The following is an 18938-nucleotide window of genomic DNA, read 5'->3' as shown; positions in this document are numbered from 1 at the left end:
TGAATTATTAAAATGACACATTAATTATTTATGTGCAGCATTGATGTACTTCCCAGTAAGAAAATGTATGAAATAGAGCTGTCAAATATAAAAGAAGGGAAAAAATGTTAATATTTGCAACAGAGGACTCCCTCCTCATTTCAGAGTGAAAAGTTTGTTGTTACATTATCCATCACGGGTTGCCATAAACTGTTTTCCACTGAGATACATAGTTATAGGGACAGCCAGGTGATTACTCCCTTTTCACATTCATGGTATTAGGGATGAAATAAATGCATCCATTCTAGATTCAAAATTGATAATTTGTTTCTGATGGGCAAGTGACAGAATATCTTAGAGGTTTATGGATTAATTTAGATGTAAAGGGTCCTGAAGAAAAGGAGGGGAGGAATCCAGAATCATCATTCTTTAGAGAAAGGTTCATTTGACTGGGTTTTATGCTGGTTTCCTACAGAACAGAGCTACAATGTTCTGAATATGAGGTTGTTTTCTGATCTCTAGACCATGTCAAATATTTCAATAATTGTGGGGTTTTTTGCTAAATTAGAGCAAGCTAAAATTATAAGAGCAAGAAGAATTATGTGTCTGAAACCTTTTATTTAAAAAATCAGTAAAGAATTCTATCTCCTTTGAACCATAGTGTATCCTAACGTATAAGATTGATGGAAATAATAATGAGGTCTTTATACAACCAAAGAAAAAGAAACTTATTTATGAAATTAATAATTTGAATTTCTGTATCATGTGACATAAGTGTGATTTCAAAATAACTCAACTGAAAGCACATCCTAAGCTTCACTTATGGAATATATTTCTGGTTTGTCTATAAGTTTTAGACATAAAAGTTCTACCTTTCATCTAAGAAATTAAGGGGAATACCACCTACAACCCACCACGTTTATAAATTAATCTCCACAGCTATTGAAGGCAATGGAATCATGGATTCCACTTTGTACTGACCATTGGTAATACTGCATTTTATCAACAGTAAGAATCATATATCCAAGTAGTGCAAATTGAGTAAAGTTACAGACAAAAAAGTGCCTCATTATGCCTATAAAGCATTTAAAAACTGATCAACTCCCCTGAAGTCTCCAAAACTGCAATTATTTCCAGAAACTGGACATTGTAAGACCAGTCAATATAATCAGCAGCAACTCTCTTACCTCAGAGGTCAGCCCTAAAGAGAATTCTATATTTATTAGAGAGTGACGTGTAATATGTGTATATGATAAGGAACTATTTGTTGCTCCCTGAAGATTATTAAGATATCAATTATTTAAAACGTGTTAATTTTTCTCTTTCATCTGGATAAGTATCTCTGCTCTGCTGCAGTTTTTAATAAAAGATTGTATCACTTTTCCAGTTTAGTTTCTAATTTAAACAGGTTCCCCATGCACTGTGCAACTGATTAGATATTCCATCTATTATTTGAGGTTGCTATAGCTCTATTATGATTCTTTGGTAGGTCCTTCACCTACCTAAACTATTGTGAAGTAATCTATTAGTATGAAAATTGATTAGAATTTAACTTCATTGTTCTCTTTATTACATGAGCAAAGTGGGGTGGAATAGCGAAAACTCATTCTTTGGATTCAATACAACTTCTAACAGAACCACCAGTCCATGAACACCAATTGTAGAGCATGCCTGTAGCACTGAGCCAGTCCTGATTTCCCAAAAAGCTTTGCAAAGCAACATTATAATTTCTATACAGCTTTCACTGGGAAGAGTTGCTGGATTTAACCCTGGAACTCTTTATCAGGCACAGGATAAACAAAAGAGCCTTAACCTACAGTACTTTGTGGTTCAAACCTTCACCTCTGCAGCAGGAAAGGGGAAAGCAGGAATCTGAAACTTGAGATATCCAAGGCAGATACAACAAGCTCTGAGCAGAAGCCCTCCATCCTGCTGTGCCAAAGTGGATGACTGCCAGACTCTTTTTGGGCTTTTAGGGTGTTTGGTTGTATTTTGTCTGTGAAGCATTTTCTAAGACATTGGTTTTATCCAGATAGGGCAGAGGAAATTAAAGGAATGGTTTTTTCAACCCATCGTGTTACCCTCTGTTTTACTAAAACCGAAAAATTTTGGAGGGAAGAATTATAGCTTAAATATCTCATAAGTAGTACTGGGTATTATATTTTAAGAATAAATTTAACCTGTGAACATAGTTATCAAAATGTCTTGTGCTATGATGGCTGAAGAATGCTATAACACTACTGACTAGATGGAAGCTTCACTCAAGAACAGTATTTCTTTGGGCTACACAAACACATTCAAAGGTGCATCCTCTGTCAAAAAAACTGTTGTGTTTTATGCATATAAAATCATAGGAGAAAAATATCCTTGCAAGTTAAATTCAGAAAACATTTCTGTAGTCTCAGATTTGTGCAGTAATGACCAGGAGATTTCCTAATCTGGAAGGAAATGTTTAAATTTGGTACATCATTACTGAACATTTTAGCAAGGCAGCTAGATTCCTATTTTAGAACGGGAAAGGTCAGTTCCCTGAGGGATTGTCCATTTTGTGATTTCATTTACAATAACTTTGCTTTCAAATTGAGCAGTATTCTCTAAAACTTCAGGCCATAAATGTATCACAGACTGTTAGAAAGAGCAGACAAAGCAGATAATGTTAGGAATCTGCTGAGGCACAGTGGTTTCTGGATTCTTTGGAATTTTTTGACAGTACTAGTTCTTATACTCCTGCAGACTTACCATTTGATCCTGCCTCATCTTTCCCAGTTTTCCTATTAGCAGTTCTTAAATGGTTATTAATTGTAAACACATAGAAATCACTTAAAATTCAATGGTCTCCATAAATATTTTGGGGACTACATCCCTGGAAACAGGGCCTTAGGAACAAGAAGGAGAGCTGCTAGACCAAGCCAGCTGTCTGCATGGTCCGTGAAAGGAGTTGGAGGTCATAAGGACAAAAAGCTGAAATATGCAATACAAGTTTTGCTTATTATCCCTGAAGAGCAAACTGAGAATGGATATTTTCCCTTTCTCTTTTCTGTGTTCCTCTGTGTTCAATTTGTTAGCTATGGAAAAGCAACGGTAGTAATGTAGCTGAACAAACCATGCAAGTTGATTGATTTCCTTTTTTTTTTTTTTTTGCAGGAAAAATTTTATTTAAAAAATTATAATAGGGAATAATATAGAGGAGAATTTCTAGAAATCTATATTTGGTTTAGGGGTCAAAATCCCATTTCCCCATTAAGGGGAAAATTCAGTAAGTCCATCTGATTCTAATTCTGATTCTGATTTTTATTCTGATTCTGATTCTTCCCCACTCCCCATCAATAAAAAAGAATTGATCATCTATTTATTCCTGAGAATCTTCATTTCTTGTTTTGTGGCTTTGTGACATGTTCATGTGAAATGAATGCTTGAAATTATCACTGTGGAATTTTTACTGTGGAGGAATAGGCCATCAAGTTTCAAATCAATGTGGATGATTGCAATGTGAACAATTTTCTTGAAATTAATACTGGAAGTGAAAAGCTATGGCAAAGAAGTAAAATCAAGGTTCATTTTTAGACACACTCCCACTATTTCCACAGAACTTAGATAATTAACCTATATAAGCATCTTACCACATTTCTGATTTTTCACTCAATGCCCATTTCCTAAAACCCACTAAACTCAATGAAAAGATTTCTGGGACTCTCATCCTAATTCAGGTATTTTTCTATAGGGTCACTTCGCTCAGATTTATAACACCCAAAAGTCCTAAGAAATCACTTGTAAAGAGGATGGTTTTTGATAAAGACTCTGTGTGGTCTAGACCCTGATCAAGACTACCTGTGTCAATCCCCCAGCAGCATGAACAATACCCACAGAAAATGCTGAAATCTCTTTTTCATTTCTGTAGCTGGAGCCTATTTCTACCTAGGGCAAGTAGAAATAGGGGTTCAGTCATCACAGAAGGCATATGGCTTCTCCAAAAGGAATATATGCAGGTTCTGTAAGGCAACTTACTAAACCAGACAGTTAGAAACCATATTTATCTCGAAGAGCTTGCAATCTAAGTTGCAAAGACTGTGAATGGGTAGATAAATGCAGGTACAAAGCAGTCAAATGGCTTTGTCAAGGTTAGTGACAGAGCTGAAATTAGAAATCAAAGAATCTTTAATCCCAACCAAGGGATTTCAGATCTACTAAAGGATGCGTGTGGCATGTGACTTTAATGAAGTTTTAAAATTTATCACAAAGGAGATACTTGTTCATGAAAAATATTTCATGTTGTAGCCAGGCTGCAACCAAATGCAGCTTTTTCATGGAAAGCCTATTTTTTTTCCTGCCTCTTGAAAAAGAAATGAAGAAAGAGGCAGAAATCAAATTGAATTTTGATGAACAACTGGAAATTCTTGTCTGCTGTTCCAGCATATTTTGCTGGTGTAGAACAAAGAAAAATAATAATAAAAAGAAATGTAGCAAATGAAATATATATAGATTAGCTAATTTGGATTTATTGAACCTTACTTCTTTATAGCAACATAAAAAGACTGGTTTAATAGAGGAGAATGTGAGGACAGACATTCATAAAGAATAATAGAATACTTTGATACAACTTTTTTTCAATTATATATCTGGACACATACTTGCTTTCTCTGACACAGCTCTGCTCATTTTTTCTTAACCTTTACTGTCCCGAAGTATCAGAGTGTATCACATATCTGCAGTACATAAAACAAACTATTCGATTTTTGGAATTACACTTTCCAAACCTTATTATTTCTTATCAATTATTTCTTTAAAAATTACTTTTGGGGGGTTTCGTGTCAATTATTTTTGCAGATGCAACACAGAACTCAGGAAACGAAGCAATAACACATTATAAGCACCCTGATCGTGAAGAAGTCACAGCTTCCTGAAGCAGGAGGATATGAGACAAAAAGATCTGAGCTGTTTCAAAGTGCTGTTATTGAGAACAGCAATAAGGCAGAGAGAACCACGTCTCTGAGGTGCTGGCTCAGCACGTGCAGCACAAGGGGCAGCTGAGGCTGGTGCCAGCAGTTTCTCACACACACAGTATGAGTGGGAGCAGAATATGTGCACACATATGAGAATAGGTCAGAAAGGCTGCCAAAATTCAATGTAGGAAGACACATTTGAATGCCGCAAAAATATCTTTTTCTACAATTGGTAGTGCAAAAAACAAAGAAGAGCAAATTTTTCCTCTGAAGGAACTGTGACGTAGTGTGATACAGTTCCAACAACACATGCTAACACTTAAACACTTTTCAAGTCCTTTGGTTTTTTTTAAACTCATAGCATGAGATTTTTTATATTCTCTGGACAATAAGCCAAATTTAATAATCAAAATTTAGCAATAACAATAGGAAAGGAGAAGAAAACTGCTGTATTTCTGGTGTTAGCAGCTGCACTATTCTGTGAGGATCAGAGGGTTCTCACCTATTGAGAACACACAGGAAAGGTGCACAATGAGCACACTGCAGTCCTAAGTAACTCAAGATGAGCTATTTGATGTTATGTGCAAAGAAAAAGCAAAAACCCTTGAGGCATAAACACTTAGTTCTGAGGGCAAATGTCTTTTTCAGTTCACACAGTGACAATGAAGCTTCCATTTGCTTGAACAATTACCTTTTAATATTATACATCTAGCATGGATATCTTGAAAAGATATAGGAGCAGAAAGCTATTCATGTTAACTTGGAATCTCTGCAATACTTAAGTCTGAACTAGTCAGCCCCACCTCTAGTCAACGGAGAGGAATAGGCACTTTGATTGTCAATTTTGGACAACTATCTTAGGAAGGGATGAATCATGCCTTAGAAACATTCATTTTTCTTTGAGCCTTCTAAACTGTAAATCTCTTGAGATAAGGGTCTTTTATATGAGTTTGTGACTCCAAATGACATAGGATATTGATATACAACACCTGGTTTCAGTCCCAAGAAAGAATAGCCCATGAACAAGTATAAAGAAGAGGTAAATGGACAACCATTTAGAGTAATTCTGAGCACCACCAGAAGGCTGGAAATTTGTGATCGATGCAAATGGCACAAAGATAGAAAGAGTTTTGTGGATCATTGACTTTTCTGACCTTGGTCCAGAAACCTATGTACTAAGAACTGGTGGAATAAATCAGCGTGGCTAAGTACAGTGTCTTTGTCACAGGATGAAATATTCCCCCACAAATCTTCATAGCCTTCTGCAAACTTTAAACTTTATATCTCTGAGGTAAATTATTAGCTACCACTGTCAGTGTTTCCCAGCTAATGCAATGGAAATGAGGAACAGCTTTAGCAACACTGAAAATGACTCTACATTAGAAATAAGAAATAGCATGGGAGTCTTCTTAGCAGGTTTGATTCCAGTTCCACTATGATTACTACAGTAATTTTCCAGTTAATTAATCTAATACACTGCAATCCTGAAATTCAAATTGTTCATGCTTTCACAAAACTCTTTCTTTTGATGCATTGACCCATTGCATTAAAGTAATAAGCAAATTGTTTAAGAACATGAAGTGAAAATAATTTGAACCATTTTCTTTCTTATTCTTTCAAAAGGACCTTATATACCACATAATAGTCTGCTCCAGCCTCCAATGAACTTCACAGAAAGACTCCTATTCATTTTAATGAGGGCTGCCTTAGTCCTGTGATTCTACTAATTTAAAGCAGCTATAAATGAGTCCCCTGGTTTTTAAAATACATGGCACAATATTGCCAGGAATAAGCATGTGTTTCACAGTATTTTATTTTTCTTTTATTACTGACTTGATGTCTTTTCTTATTCCCACCAAATAGGAAGAGAGGAAGAATAAAAACTATTTCCCCAAAGAAAATACGGAATCCTATATTCAGAGTCTTGACCATATTCCCAAACTTAGGAGGTGGCTGTTTGCCAAGCTAAACTCTCCTCCAGAGCTGGTGAGTTACAGTGTTCTGCAGAGGGTGATGGTCGGCTACTGCTCCCTGCTCAGGCAGTTGGAGCAACAACAAAGGAGCCACCAGTTCTCAGTCACAGCTCAGCCCTTCCTGGAGGTGAGAGCAAACTGATGGTGCAGTGACACAGGTGAGAGCAGGAGCATGGAACATCACTTGCTGAAAAGGAGAGTGATGCAGAAAACCACTTTCTAGCTAAATCCTTAGCTGATATAAACCAGCCTAGCTCCACTGAAGTCAGCTTGTCATACATGAAATCCCTATTTGTGCTTGGTCTTTGCATATTAAGTGCTTTAATTAATTAATTTTGAGTTAATTATTTTTAAATTGAATGTTACAATTAACCCATCAGCCCAGGTACAAAAATCCAGTTCCATTATCAGTGTTTTCATTTGTTTAAAGTAGTTTATTAAGAGAGTTGCACCCTTCCCATTTAAAATTTTCCCAGTTAAAAATCACAAACTTGCCCCTTCTCAAACTTCAAACCACTTGTACACCATAAGAGTTACCTTTCCTGTGTTTACTGTGTACTTTTACAAGTGTTTTTGAGGTGTGTTGGACGCATTTTAATACTTTTTGTAGGTGTTTCACTTGCATTTTGATTCCAAGGCCAAAACCCCACCCAGTCTTAATAGCCAGCAGCTATTTTTAGCTACAGAGCCATTACTCTGCAGGCAAGCTCCAAGGCAACCTGAATACCTGAATTTTAATGAAGGCATTGTAGTCCCCTTATCTCGACTACTACCACCCCCTCTGACAACGATGAGCCACTGGTGGATGAAGATTATCCATCAAAGGGAAAGCACCAATCGCTTTGGACCAAAGGGGCAGGCTGTGGGCGGGCTGTGGGCGGGCTGTGGGCGGAGCAAAAACTATAAAAAGGACGAAGTGGAGCAGCAGGGTCTCCTTTCCCCTCTTGCTCTCTCCAGACCAGCTGTGGGAGATGTCGGTGCTGGGCATTAAAAGCCTTACCCCTTTTAAGGGGCTTTTAGTAATTTTCTTAAAGTCAGCCCAGCACTGCAAGTTCTTTTTCTCTACCTGAGGTCTAGTGCTGTCTCAGCCAGAAGATCTCACATCCCTGCGCTCCTGGGGCATACCATCTACTGAGCCATAGGATCCCAAATTTTTATATTTTTCTAATTTCTGTAATTTTTCAATTTTTCTGTTTTCAATAAATTAATCGTTTTAAGAGTTGTCTCATTTCTCACAAGCTGATGTCCCATCAGTGGATATGAGCTGCAGAACGGACTCATTGAGCCTGCGCATGGGATGGCCTCACCCTCAGACTCTGCCTGTTTTTAGGTTCACATAAGTACGAGTGGCCTCACTTGCCCTTGGGCTCCAACTGACATCACTGCAAGAATGCAACATAATTCTTGTTTGCTTCACTGCTTCTACCCATACTTACTCACTTAGTAACTGAAAGATACTGTGTTTTATATATATCCATTCAGATGTAAATTTACATTGACATACTTCTGGGAAGCAACAATCCATATTTACCAGCACTGAAGGCATGAAAACAGGTACATTGTGCAGTGTTTTAAACATCCACTTCAGCTCCTCTTAGCCCTTCAACAAGTTGACAAAGGACAGGGAAGCACTGTCAAACAAGCACTCCAGAGCTGGCTAAGGACACAATTGCTACCTTGTCTTGTGTGCACTGCAGATATTGTGCAGCATTTTGGAGGGCTTGGCTCTCTCTCATCCCCAGGAAGGATAAAGACAGCAGAGGTCCTGGCAGCAGTGGGTTGTCTCAGCCTCACATATATTTAGTAGATTGGAAATTTAGGGCAATTTTTTATTTCATGTCATTGTTTTTACTTTATGGCTGTCTTGGATCTGTTGCTGAGCTCTGTTTGCTTCTGAGAATTATCACCTCCTTCCTCAGTTTCTGGATTTCAATAAATGCTTTGCTGTTGTTGCAACCATTACTTTGGTAGGCAGCTCTCCAACATCAGTGCATCTGCTTTGAAGCTCAATGAAGTCAAATGATGCAGAAGCATTTATTTGTGTCCATCTCTTCTGATATCTAGCAAAGTTCAGGGAAAGTCTTAGAGTTCTGTCAAAAGCCTTGAGTGTGGGCTAACTGAGCCAGTCAGAAAGCCATTAGGCATGTGTTACCTGACAGGTCACCCTGCAACCTTTTCAGGGAGAATATTTGGACTGTTCATAACTAAATGCCATTGTTGGAGATACAACTACAAAAACATCACATCTTATGGCTAAAGCAATTTAATTGGCGAAATTTCTGGTCAACACTCAGTAAATGTACTGCAAATAATTAGTACTTCTTGCTATTAACATCCCCATATTTTCTTAATAATGCTGTTTTATTTTGATAATCTGTTCCCATGAGGCTGCTCATGGGACTGTGATTCATTATAGACATAAAAGAATTTGGTTTTATCTGAAGAGTGCAGAAATCAAAACACCACATGCAAATACAAGATAAAAGTTGAGGAGCACAAGAGAAATAAAAGAGAGAGTTACTGATCCTGTGTTAGTAAGAACCAAGCAGCACGAGGGGGAAAGTTACACATCACTCAGTGCCTCATCACCACACTGAGGTCTGAAGCACTAGTCAACATAGTTAAAAACTTCTTTGGTCATCTCTGCCCAGTCTTGTTCCTCAAGGTGAGCTGCACAGCAGACAGGGCACAGACTTCCTGTGGCGGAGATTTGTATTAAACATTTATCATCACTTGTGCAATCTGCCCCTGATCAGCCTCTGCAGAAAAACCTTGTGGCTTTTTGGTATAGTATGCAAAGCCTTTCAGAATCAAGGTCATGGCACTTATGTGTATTTACACACACATCCTAGAGGCAGGCTGGAATGGGTACATTGCATCACAGACCCTTGGGTACAGCTGCCACTCACTGACTTGCCCCTAGATGCAGTTCCCACTTCTACTTATGCCTGCAGGTTCGTGTTTTGGACTTTTAGTCTTTAGACCTCAAAGTAGCTATGTCAGACAAGAAATTATGTGTATAAGTTGAAATATGAGAATAAAGTCTACTTGTAATGACAACATTTAATGCCAAAACAAGTTAAACACTCACTGGTTGAGGAGCTTGTGGAAACTCCATTGCTGACTATTTCTGAAGGTGTAGATGATCCTGATTAATCCAAAAACCCAACAGACAAGCTGCCTGTGTCTCCCCACCATTTGTAACAAAATCTAGGTGAGTAGTGTCCACGAACATTGATGTTGCAGATGCACACAGGAAAGGAGATGTGTTTCTTTGAGAGTAACCAGTAATGTAATAGCTTTTGTCTAAGTAGAAATACATTTGCTTGTATCTTCTGTAGAATATGTATTTCCAAGAAAATGGAGGTATTCAATGTGAACTGCCAATTCAAACAAGAAGCAAGTTTGGAATTAAATGCTGACGGAAGTTTAAAATATATATCTGCATGAAGTTTACATAGCAGTTTGCATAACTGTTTGCTGCAACAAAGCAATTCATCTGTTCCTTCTTCAACAAATGCTCTGCATCACTGTGAAGTATTATACTGTGTGACTTACATTTTTAGAATGCCAACTTCACAAATCTCAATCCTGGACTGTCTAAATGGTTGTTGCAGCAAGAGCAGAGTCAGGTGACACCTGAAAAATTTGCAACAGTCTTCCTGGTGGTATCCTGGGATGCTTAAGACCTCTAACTTCTGCATTTTCAAAGGCAAAATATAAGAACTCTAAAGAGTATCCTAGATTTTCAGGACTTTAAAGGCTATGCATTTTGAATTTTAATCTGGAAAGCAGGCTGGAAATTATATTTTTCCAGGTGATTCGGTTTTTCTAATTTAAAATCTTGTCATAACACCAGCTGCAGCTTCCGCCTACTTTATTCATTAGAAGAATGGTGCTTGTTAAAACAATAAAATTTTAGCTGAAATGTGATTTCAGATCCACAACTTAAGAAAAGATCTTCATCACTGCTTGCTGCTTCTGACAAAGCTACACTGGAAATTTGTATCAAGTAACATGATAATGGGCCTGCTGTTACAAAAATAATCCTCTTGGTTATTAATAATAAATAAGGTTGAACACTGATTAATTCATTACATAATATTAAAAGTATTTTGTGAATTAGAGTCAGAAAACAAGAGATTGTTTATGATTAATGAGTTCTTTTGAACAATTTCCAAAATCAGTTATGTCTAATGCAGAGCACAATGCTCTGGCCAACAGCATCTACTGCTCTTTTAACTGGGGAGCTGCTACCCAGGGTCCCAGGCTGGCCTGGCTGGAAAGTACCTGTCCTGAACCAAACCTACCACTGAACTCAGATCCTCCCTATTTCTCAAGAAAGCTGAGGCAGTGCACCAAAAGAAACATGCAGAACATGTTGCAGGATCAGAAACAAAAAGATTAAGAGGAATGAATTTGATTTTAACCTGTCCACTTGACCTTCGCATTCATTCCAGCTTTTCTTTTAGATAACATTCACGGCTGGTTGTAGCTGTAAGTTCAAAACTTGCTATCCCAGCTTCTGGTTAAAGTTGCTCCAAAGAAACAAAAATCCCATTAACTTTTATAGAAAAAGGGTCATGACCCAGGTGATCACTTAGCAGTGTTTTCTCTTTCTTCTAAAAAAGATAATATCCAGAAGGCTTGCAAAAAAAGGGAAAAAAAATTCTCTAAAGAAAGAGTAAAAGAACTCACAGAACTCCCCTCAGGGCTTAATGAAGGAAAGCTGCTGGGAAGTTTGATGACTTTTTGCCTACTGAATTCCAGAGAGATCCTCAGGGGTGAATCTGTGCCCCCTCCAGCAGCAGTGACTCCAACCACCTCCCAAAGCCACATCTCCAGTGGTAAAAAGGTCTGAACCTCTGCAAGCAATGTATTGCAATTTTTACTATATTACCATGAAAAGCCTTGCCCTAACACACAACCTACGTGTTACTCTTATTCATCTGGGACATGGAGGACAGCTTTTCTCTTTGCAGCAACTTTTCATGTATTTAAAGACTGTTACCAGAATCTCAACTTTTTTACTACATTTCCATTATATCTCCATTATGCTAAACAGTTCTACTTTATTCATCATCTTCTTGCAGCTCTGTGTCCAGGATCTATGATTGTTTATATTTCTATTTATTTCTCTCACACTTTTGCTACACTCTGTAGCAGAGGTTAAGAGCTAAGTATGTGCAGTGTATCCTAGACCATTACGAGTTCTTATTCAATTCAAAAGAAGCTGATAAGATACATGAATAGAAAAAGCTGGGTTTTTTTTGTGAGAAGCAGATTAATAAAAACTGATCTGTTGGGTAAAGAGGATTCAATATTTATATTTAATATAATGAGAAAAATATTTTAAAATAAAAGGCAAAGAACTTTCCAGGGATAAAGAACTGGATAGGAAACAAAAAATAGTGTAAAAATTAAAAAAAACTTAGCAAAGTCCATCATGACTGTGTACTGAGTCCACTATCTTACTTATCAGTGAACTAGAAGGACACAAAAACGGTTTGAAAAGTACCATGTTAAAAAGGGTTATCTGAAATAACTGCATCTCTAATCAGGCATTTCTTACATAACAAGAAAAATAGCAGCACTCACAACAGTAATTTGTCCAGTTTTTCTTAGGTCAGCTTTTTATGATCCCTGGTTACGTTTGTTTTTCCTTTCTACAATTCTGTACACCTTCCCTTACTATTCATTATGTTTAGTTGTATTTTGGGTAAGCCCTCCATGAATTTAACTGCTCCCATTTGGTTTCCGCAGTGCATTACATTAATATGTTCCACAGTTCAGTGATGTACTCCCTGAAAAAGGCTTTCTTTTCATTGTTTTAAACCTATTAAACATTGTTTTCTTGGCTGCCCTTCTGTTGTTGGATTGTGAAAAACAGTGAATAATCAATGCCTATTCACTTTCTCCAGGAATTTATAGGCTTTTATCCAAACTGCCTAAATCATCTATTTTCCAGTCTATTTGTTCTGCTCTGTTAATCGTCTTATTTTATAGAAGTTGTTCAAACTCTTGATCAGCTTTGTTCTATTAAATCCCCTCTGAGATGGAGTGACCAGGAGTCCACCCAGCAGTCATGGCTGAACATGTCATATTGAGTGCTACTTGCCTTGCTATTTTTACAGAAAATATATAGCTATTTTATGTGATCCTGTATTTTTCCATATGCTGAAGTAAAAGTTATTGTTAGACAATACTTTGGTTTTCCTTTTGCTCTGTTTGAAACGTAAGAACAAAGAATTAGTGTGAAACTTTACTGATTGTTATGCTTCCCATTTCATATCTCACAGTTCAATTTCAAATGTCTACTAAATATAAGTATTCTTTAATATATATTTTGTGGTACACCTTGAGTTTATATTTTTTCTGTCCTAATTGCATTAGGTGTCTGACCACAGCTGACTATGTTTTCTGAAGACTACTGTTAAAAACACCACTTGTGACACCTAGATCTATTGATGTGTTTATCTTCTTCAGTCAGCAGCTGACCAGCTCTTCCATGGGTTCTTCCTATCTTTCTTTAGGTACTTACAGAATGTTTTCTTGTTCATCTTAATGACCCTTGCAAGCTGTACCTCATTTTATACTTATTTTGTGCTTTCTGCTATTGTCCATGAATGCTTATCTCCACTTGTCTGTCCCTGGCTTAATTTGTCCATCTCCGGATTTCCTTCCTGTATTGCCAGCTCGTGACCCAGCCACAGGAATCTCTTCCTGCATTTCATCCTCTGCACTTGCATAGTTTGTAGTTGTGCCATTACTGTAATTTTCTTAAGAGAGCTCCCTACTAGCTCATTTCCCTCTATATATAGATTTGCTTTGAATAGCAATGCTCTGAGTTTAGTGACACCTTGACAGTGCGGGGATGGAGCAGACAGCCTCAGTCTCGAGGATTTCCTCCTCAACAGACTTCGGATCCTTTCAAGATCCCCAATGCCATTATAATTTGTATTGTGACTGATTTCACTTCCTACTCACAGAAAACTGCATCTACCTCATTTTCACCGAAAATTTGTCTGCAGAGGATCCCTGCTATGGCAGATGCCTTTATTACTGTTTAAAGAATTCCTATAACTACATCTATGTGTTCAGCACTTAAATACAAATCTTTCAGTTATAAAGCAATTTTTTTTCTGCAAAAGGTGCATATTTTGATGCTAGTATTCTGACCATGTAATAACCTGATGCAAGATATAAGAAAATAAATGATATGATCAATGTAAAGATTTTGTAAAAAATAAAAAGCAAGAGTGGACATATATATGGAATATTTGAAACAGAGCTGCCTTCCCTGAAAAACCTTTTCATTAAAGTAAGCATTCAATTAAAAAAGAAGGAAAATTGAACTTTGCAGCTAACACACAGGAACTCCAACTCCGAGACTTTGACAACAGAAATATTATTTGTGTGTGTGTGTAAGGTGCAGTAGGAGGGTTTCTCACTGGTTTCACTAAGGTATCACAACTTCACAGAGCTACCAAAAGGCTACTCAGAGATGTTACAGAATATAAAGTTCATTGGCCACTTCTAAACCAGCACCTTGGAAAGAACTGCATCTCAGTGTCAGGTGGAGTTCCATGGTCTTTACATTTCTACATGGAACATTTTTTTGAGCCTTACAGCAGAACTCAGCTCTTTGAGTCAAACACCTCATTAATTTTATTTTACATGAGAAATATTACTTTTCCTATGTCTGCCAGTCAGATCTGGGATAATCCTGCAAGAAGCTGAATTCAACTAATATCAGCAATACCATATATATTTAACTTCAGGCCATTTAGCCATAATTCATAAGTGCTATTACATTTAAAAGCCACTGCTCTATTCAATTATTGTCCTGGCTTTGTTGGGAATGTGTCATCATTGCCATTATTCAAGTTTATTCTCTATTCTTTGTGAGATTTCTACAACTTTTACTAAAAACCCCCTCATTTTTACAGGCGTATACCAACTGCTCTGCTTCATTGTCCTTATAGTAAGTCACAGACAACAATGTTGGGACTTTTTGTCTCAGTATTTTGATGAACTGTCTGTAAAAGTCAGAGGTTCCCTTCCAATTTTTTATGTACAGAAACTCCTTGATTGTTCAAAAATACGTCCGGAAAAAAAACCCGCAAACCTCAAAACTTTATTAAAATGTAACCAAATTCAAAACATAAATAATATCCAATGAAAAAGGGAATCCAAAATTGATCAGCAATTAAAGGTGGTGTCTTATGAAAGAAAGAGTGAATGTTATTTTATTTATTGATTAGCTAAGTTGCATTTCTGGGTGAAATGTTTGGTGTCAGCCATTCAAGAAAACTTTATAATATAAAGAATGAGCCCAAAGTATATTATAAATAATTTTAGCTTCTAATGTGAAGGTCTTAACAATAAACTTCCTTTTTGAAAAGAAAAGTTTGGTTTCTGCTACTGTATGAGTCCAATTTCTAATAAGCCCTTCAGCATTAATAGAGAAGAGACTCATATTCCATATTAATGGATGCCAGAAGTGCTATTTGATGACAAATGTACAAGTAGTTTTATCTTTTGGGCATAGTAGCTGAATTTATTTGACTTGGCATGGAAAGCACCAAGATCTGCCGGTAGCCTGAATGTATTAAATAACACCAGTACTAAAGGCAGTAACCTGGAAGCATCCAGAGAACAAAATCCAGGGTCACCAACAGAGCAGAAGAGGATAAGATTTTTACATCCACACCTTATAGCTGGGCACAGCTTCCTTATTATTATAAACATTGTTGAGGACTTACACAGCCCTATTGAAAGGCAGTAAACAGAAGACTCTGGACAGTGTCTAAGAGTGCATTTAAATAAGCAAGTAAAGATAGCCACACACCACTGGGCAGCTCTGAAGTGCACACAGAACTTTCCTGCCATGGGATTCAGGCAAACCTTTCCATCTGCAAATATAACACTGGAAAAAAACCTGTGACTGGGTAAACCAGTCACATCGAAAAGGATCCCCAACCTCCTTTTCTCACATAAACCTTGATGTAGATTCATTAAACTTGCTAAAGGATAAATTTGGTGCATCCCATGTTATCAGGTGTTTTCATTCATTTTTGCCATTTTAAAGAGAGAGACCTATTTAAGGAAGCAATATTATAATTTTTTTTTTCTACATGCTGATTCGGATCAAAGGACTAATTTATAAATTGTTGCATTTATTAATCTAAGAAATGGTCTAAATTGTATTTATCTTGGCATTGTGTTGAGTTGGTTTGTGTTTTCATTTTTGTCCCCAGAGTGACATGTTCTAGCTTATCTAGGTAACTCTATTTTAGGCAATTTTCTCTTTCAGATATGGTGTTTTGTCTTTAAGTGCCACTACAAAGACTATGGCTCCTGAGGTTTTATGCTCAGCCAAAAGTATGCAGTCACAGATTCTCATTTCTAGATTAAAGCATTTATACAGATTGTCAAAGCTCTCTGTCCTGCAGTTCCTCACAGACCCATCTGTGTTTTAATGAAGATAGTCCCCCAGTTTACATTACTTAACTTTGGAAAGTCCCACTTTATTTTTTAGCATGTCAGATAATATATTTTAGCCATTTGTAACACTTCATTTAACAAACAGGATTAATCTCTGGAACTGGTCAGTGTGTGGCCCAGGCCAGGGAATACCAGAGCAATTAGGAGATGTCTCTTTGCTGTAGCACTGTGGTTTCAAAGGCAGCAAGTGGAATCATTGCTGAGTCCTTTTTCTCTCTGGGAGGCATGAAGGTAACAAAAAATCAGGCAAGGCTGTGAACCAAGAAGAATTTAGTTCAGATGTGTCAGAGTGTTTTTAACCAAGGTTCGGAAGGAAGTGGCCTTTCCACATCTGCACTGATGAGAGAGAAGGAACAGACTGACTCAGGCGCTGATGGTGCCACCACAGTGTTTGCATTCACTGCAAAGAGCTACACAATCCAGCTCTGGTCCAAAAATGATTAAGACACACAGCTGGACACTCTTGGAGCCCAAGGCCAGCAGATCAGAGCAGTGGTCACCTGGCTCTGAGCACAGGGAACACGAACAGAGCGCTGCCTGTTCAGCCATGACACACTGGGAACGTGAGAGCAGCCAAGTGCATGGGCTGTGTTTCTCTGCTGCTTTACTCGTTATAGATAAATGCTGACAGCACTGCACATGGCCACCCTGTATCAGCCTCCAGCATGGTGACTACGTGGTGACCTGCTAGAGAGGCAAAACCCTCCCAACAATGGGGATTGCAAAAAAAGTTTCTGCTCACTTATCTTTCTTCCAAAGCCCATCACTCACGAGTCCTATTTCCAAAGTCAGGTTGCAACTGTTCAAGTTATAGACTATTTCTGAAAGCAAGACTGTGCCTTTTTGCATGAGTAAGACCAAACCTACTCTGTGTTTGTCATTTCCCCAGCAAGGGTGAGTGGCTGCTCAGGCCCTGAAAACCTCATTTTCTGTCCAATTTTTTTTTTTTTTTTTTTTTTTTTTTTTTTTTTTTTTTAATGGAGAAGGGAAGTGTAGGAAATTAGAAGGGTAGGAATTGATGGAAGCAGGAGTGTATTTGAGCACCTAAATTGCTGAGCTCACCAGCAAGAAAGTAAATTGACCTGAGGTTTTGCTGTGCTTTGGTATTCATTTTTTGGTGGTTTTATCAATATCTTAGGTTTGGACATATGCTTTTAAAATTTTTTTCAAGACTGTATTCATTAATAAACAAAAGAAAATTCAGGTTCATACTATTTTCAGTTATTTGATTTATGCAAGGTTTTCCAGCTGATTTACAGCATGAAGTACCTGAGTAATGGACAGTAACATTGTTCTCCCCATTCATTTTATAACACACAATTTTATGTTTTTGTTTCTTCAGATATGTTTGCATTCATGCTGCAAATAACACACTGTCCTGGGGAGGCAAAGCAGTATTCATATATATTTAGCAGGCCCCATTTAAGTTAATATAAAATCACTGTTCCTTGAGATTACATCGGAAAGAAGTTTTACTGCCAATGTGGAGGTATGAAGGCACTATTGTGTGGGCACAAAGCAGTGTAATAGCTACTTCTGGGAAAGCAAATAGCAATCCTAATGTACGATCTCATTAAAATACCAAAGCAAATTCATTGAGGCTCCTGAAAAGTAACATCATAATGCCATTAAAATGTGAGGTTACTGAAAAGCAGGACATGACTTTGACAATGATGGTTATTTCCACACATGATAGTGGGGAGCTGCCATGCCAAATGCTGTTCCTTGTGGTTTGTTGGCCTTCCTGGATTTTAGCTGTACAAATGCAGGTGTCTGCTGCCAGATACTACATCTATATGTAGAGTTAAATTACATCTCCCATTTTCAATTGTATGCAATACCATTTTTGACTATCTAAAAAATGCTTTGTGCTGTGTATGCTTTTTAGCTTCGCTGTGCCTGAATGTTTTATTGGAACTCAGGTAACTTGAGAATTACTGGGTAGTAAATGCAATAGTGAGGGTATTTAGATGTGGGGTTTTATATTATTTTTCAAATAATGGCCTATGGTGCAACTATTACTGTCTAATTATTCCTTTTTGAAGGCTATTTATCCTTTGCTACAGATTAACCTTGCAGGTTTGAAGGATTTATGAAAATAAATCTGCGATTTCAGGAGGGGAGCATACAACTTTTTTTATGTATGTATTGCAGAGCAGAAATTATTTTCATACATTCCCTGTCTAGTTTCAGTTCTGATTATTGATTTGAATGGGTTTTTGCTTAAAGTTGATCTCTTGGTCATAATGAGTCATATTTGTCATTTGGTCTTGAGTCATGATGGTCTTCTATTAATATTTCATCTATATCTAGGTCATCAGTGTCTGCAGCCATCCATTGGCCACAACTTTTCTGCTTTCACAGTAGCTCTGATCATTTGAAATGTGTTTCCTTGAGGAGAATTCCAGTCTTAAAAAATCCCTAGTTAAAACTCATGACTCAGGGTTTTTACAGTGTTCAGATCTTTAGGGATACTGAGCCACCTATTTCTGATTCAGTAGCAGATGAATTTTGTAGTGTTCAAATTACTGTCTACAGA

Source organism: Corvus kubaryi, unplaced genomic scaffold (genome assembly GCF_017639235.1).
Source record: "Corvus kubaryi isolate FWS band 111438036 unplaced genomic scaffold, C.kubaryi_AGA036_p1.0 137, whole genome shotgun sequence".
Lineage (NCBI taxonomy): Eukaryota > Metazoa > Chordata > Aves > Passeriformes > Corvidae > Corvus > Corvus kubaryi.
Note: the sequence above shows the minus strand (reverse complement) of the source record.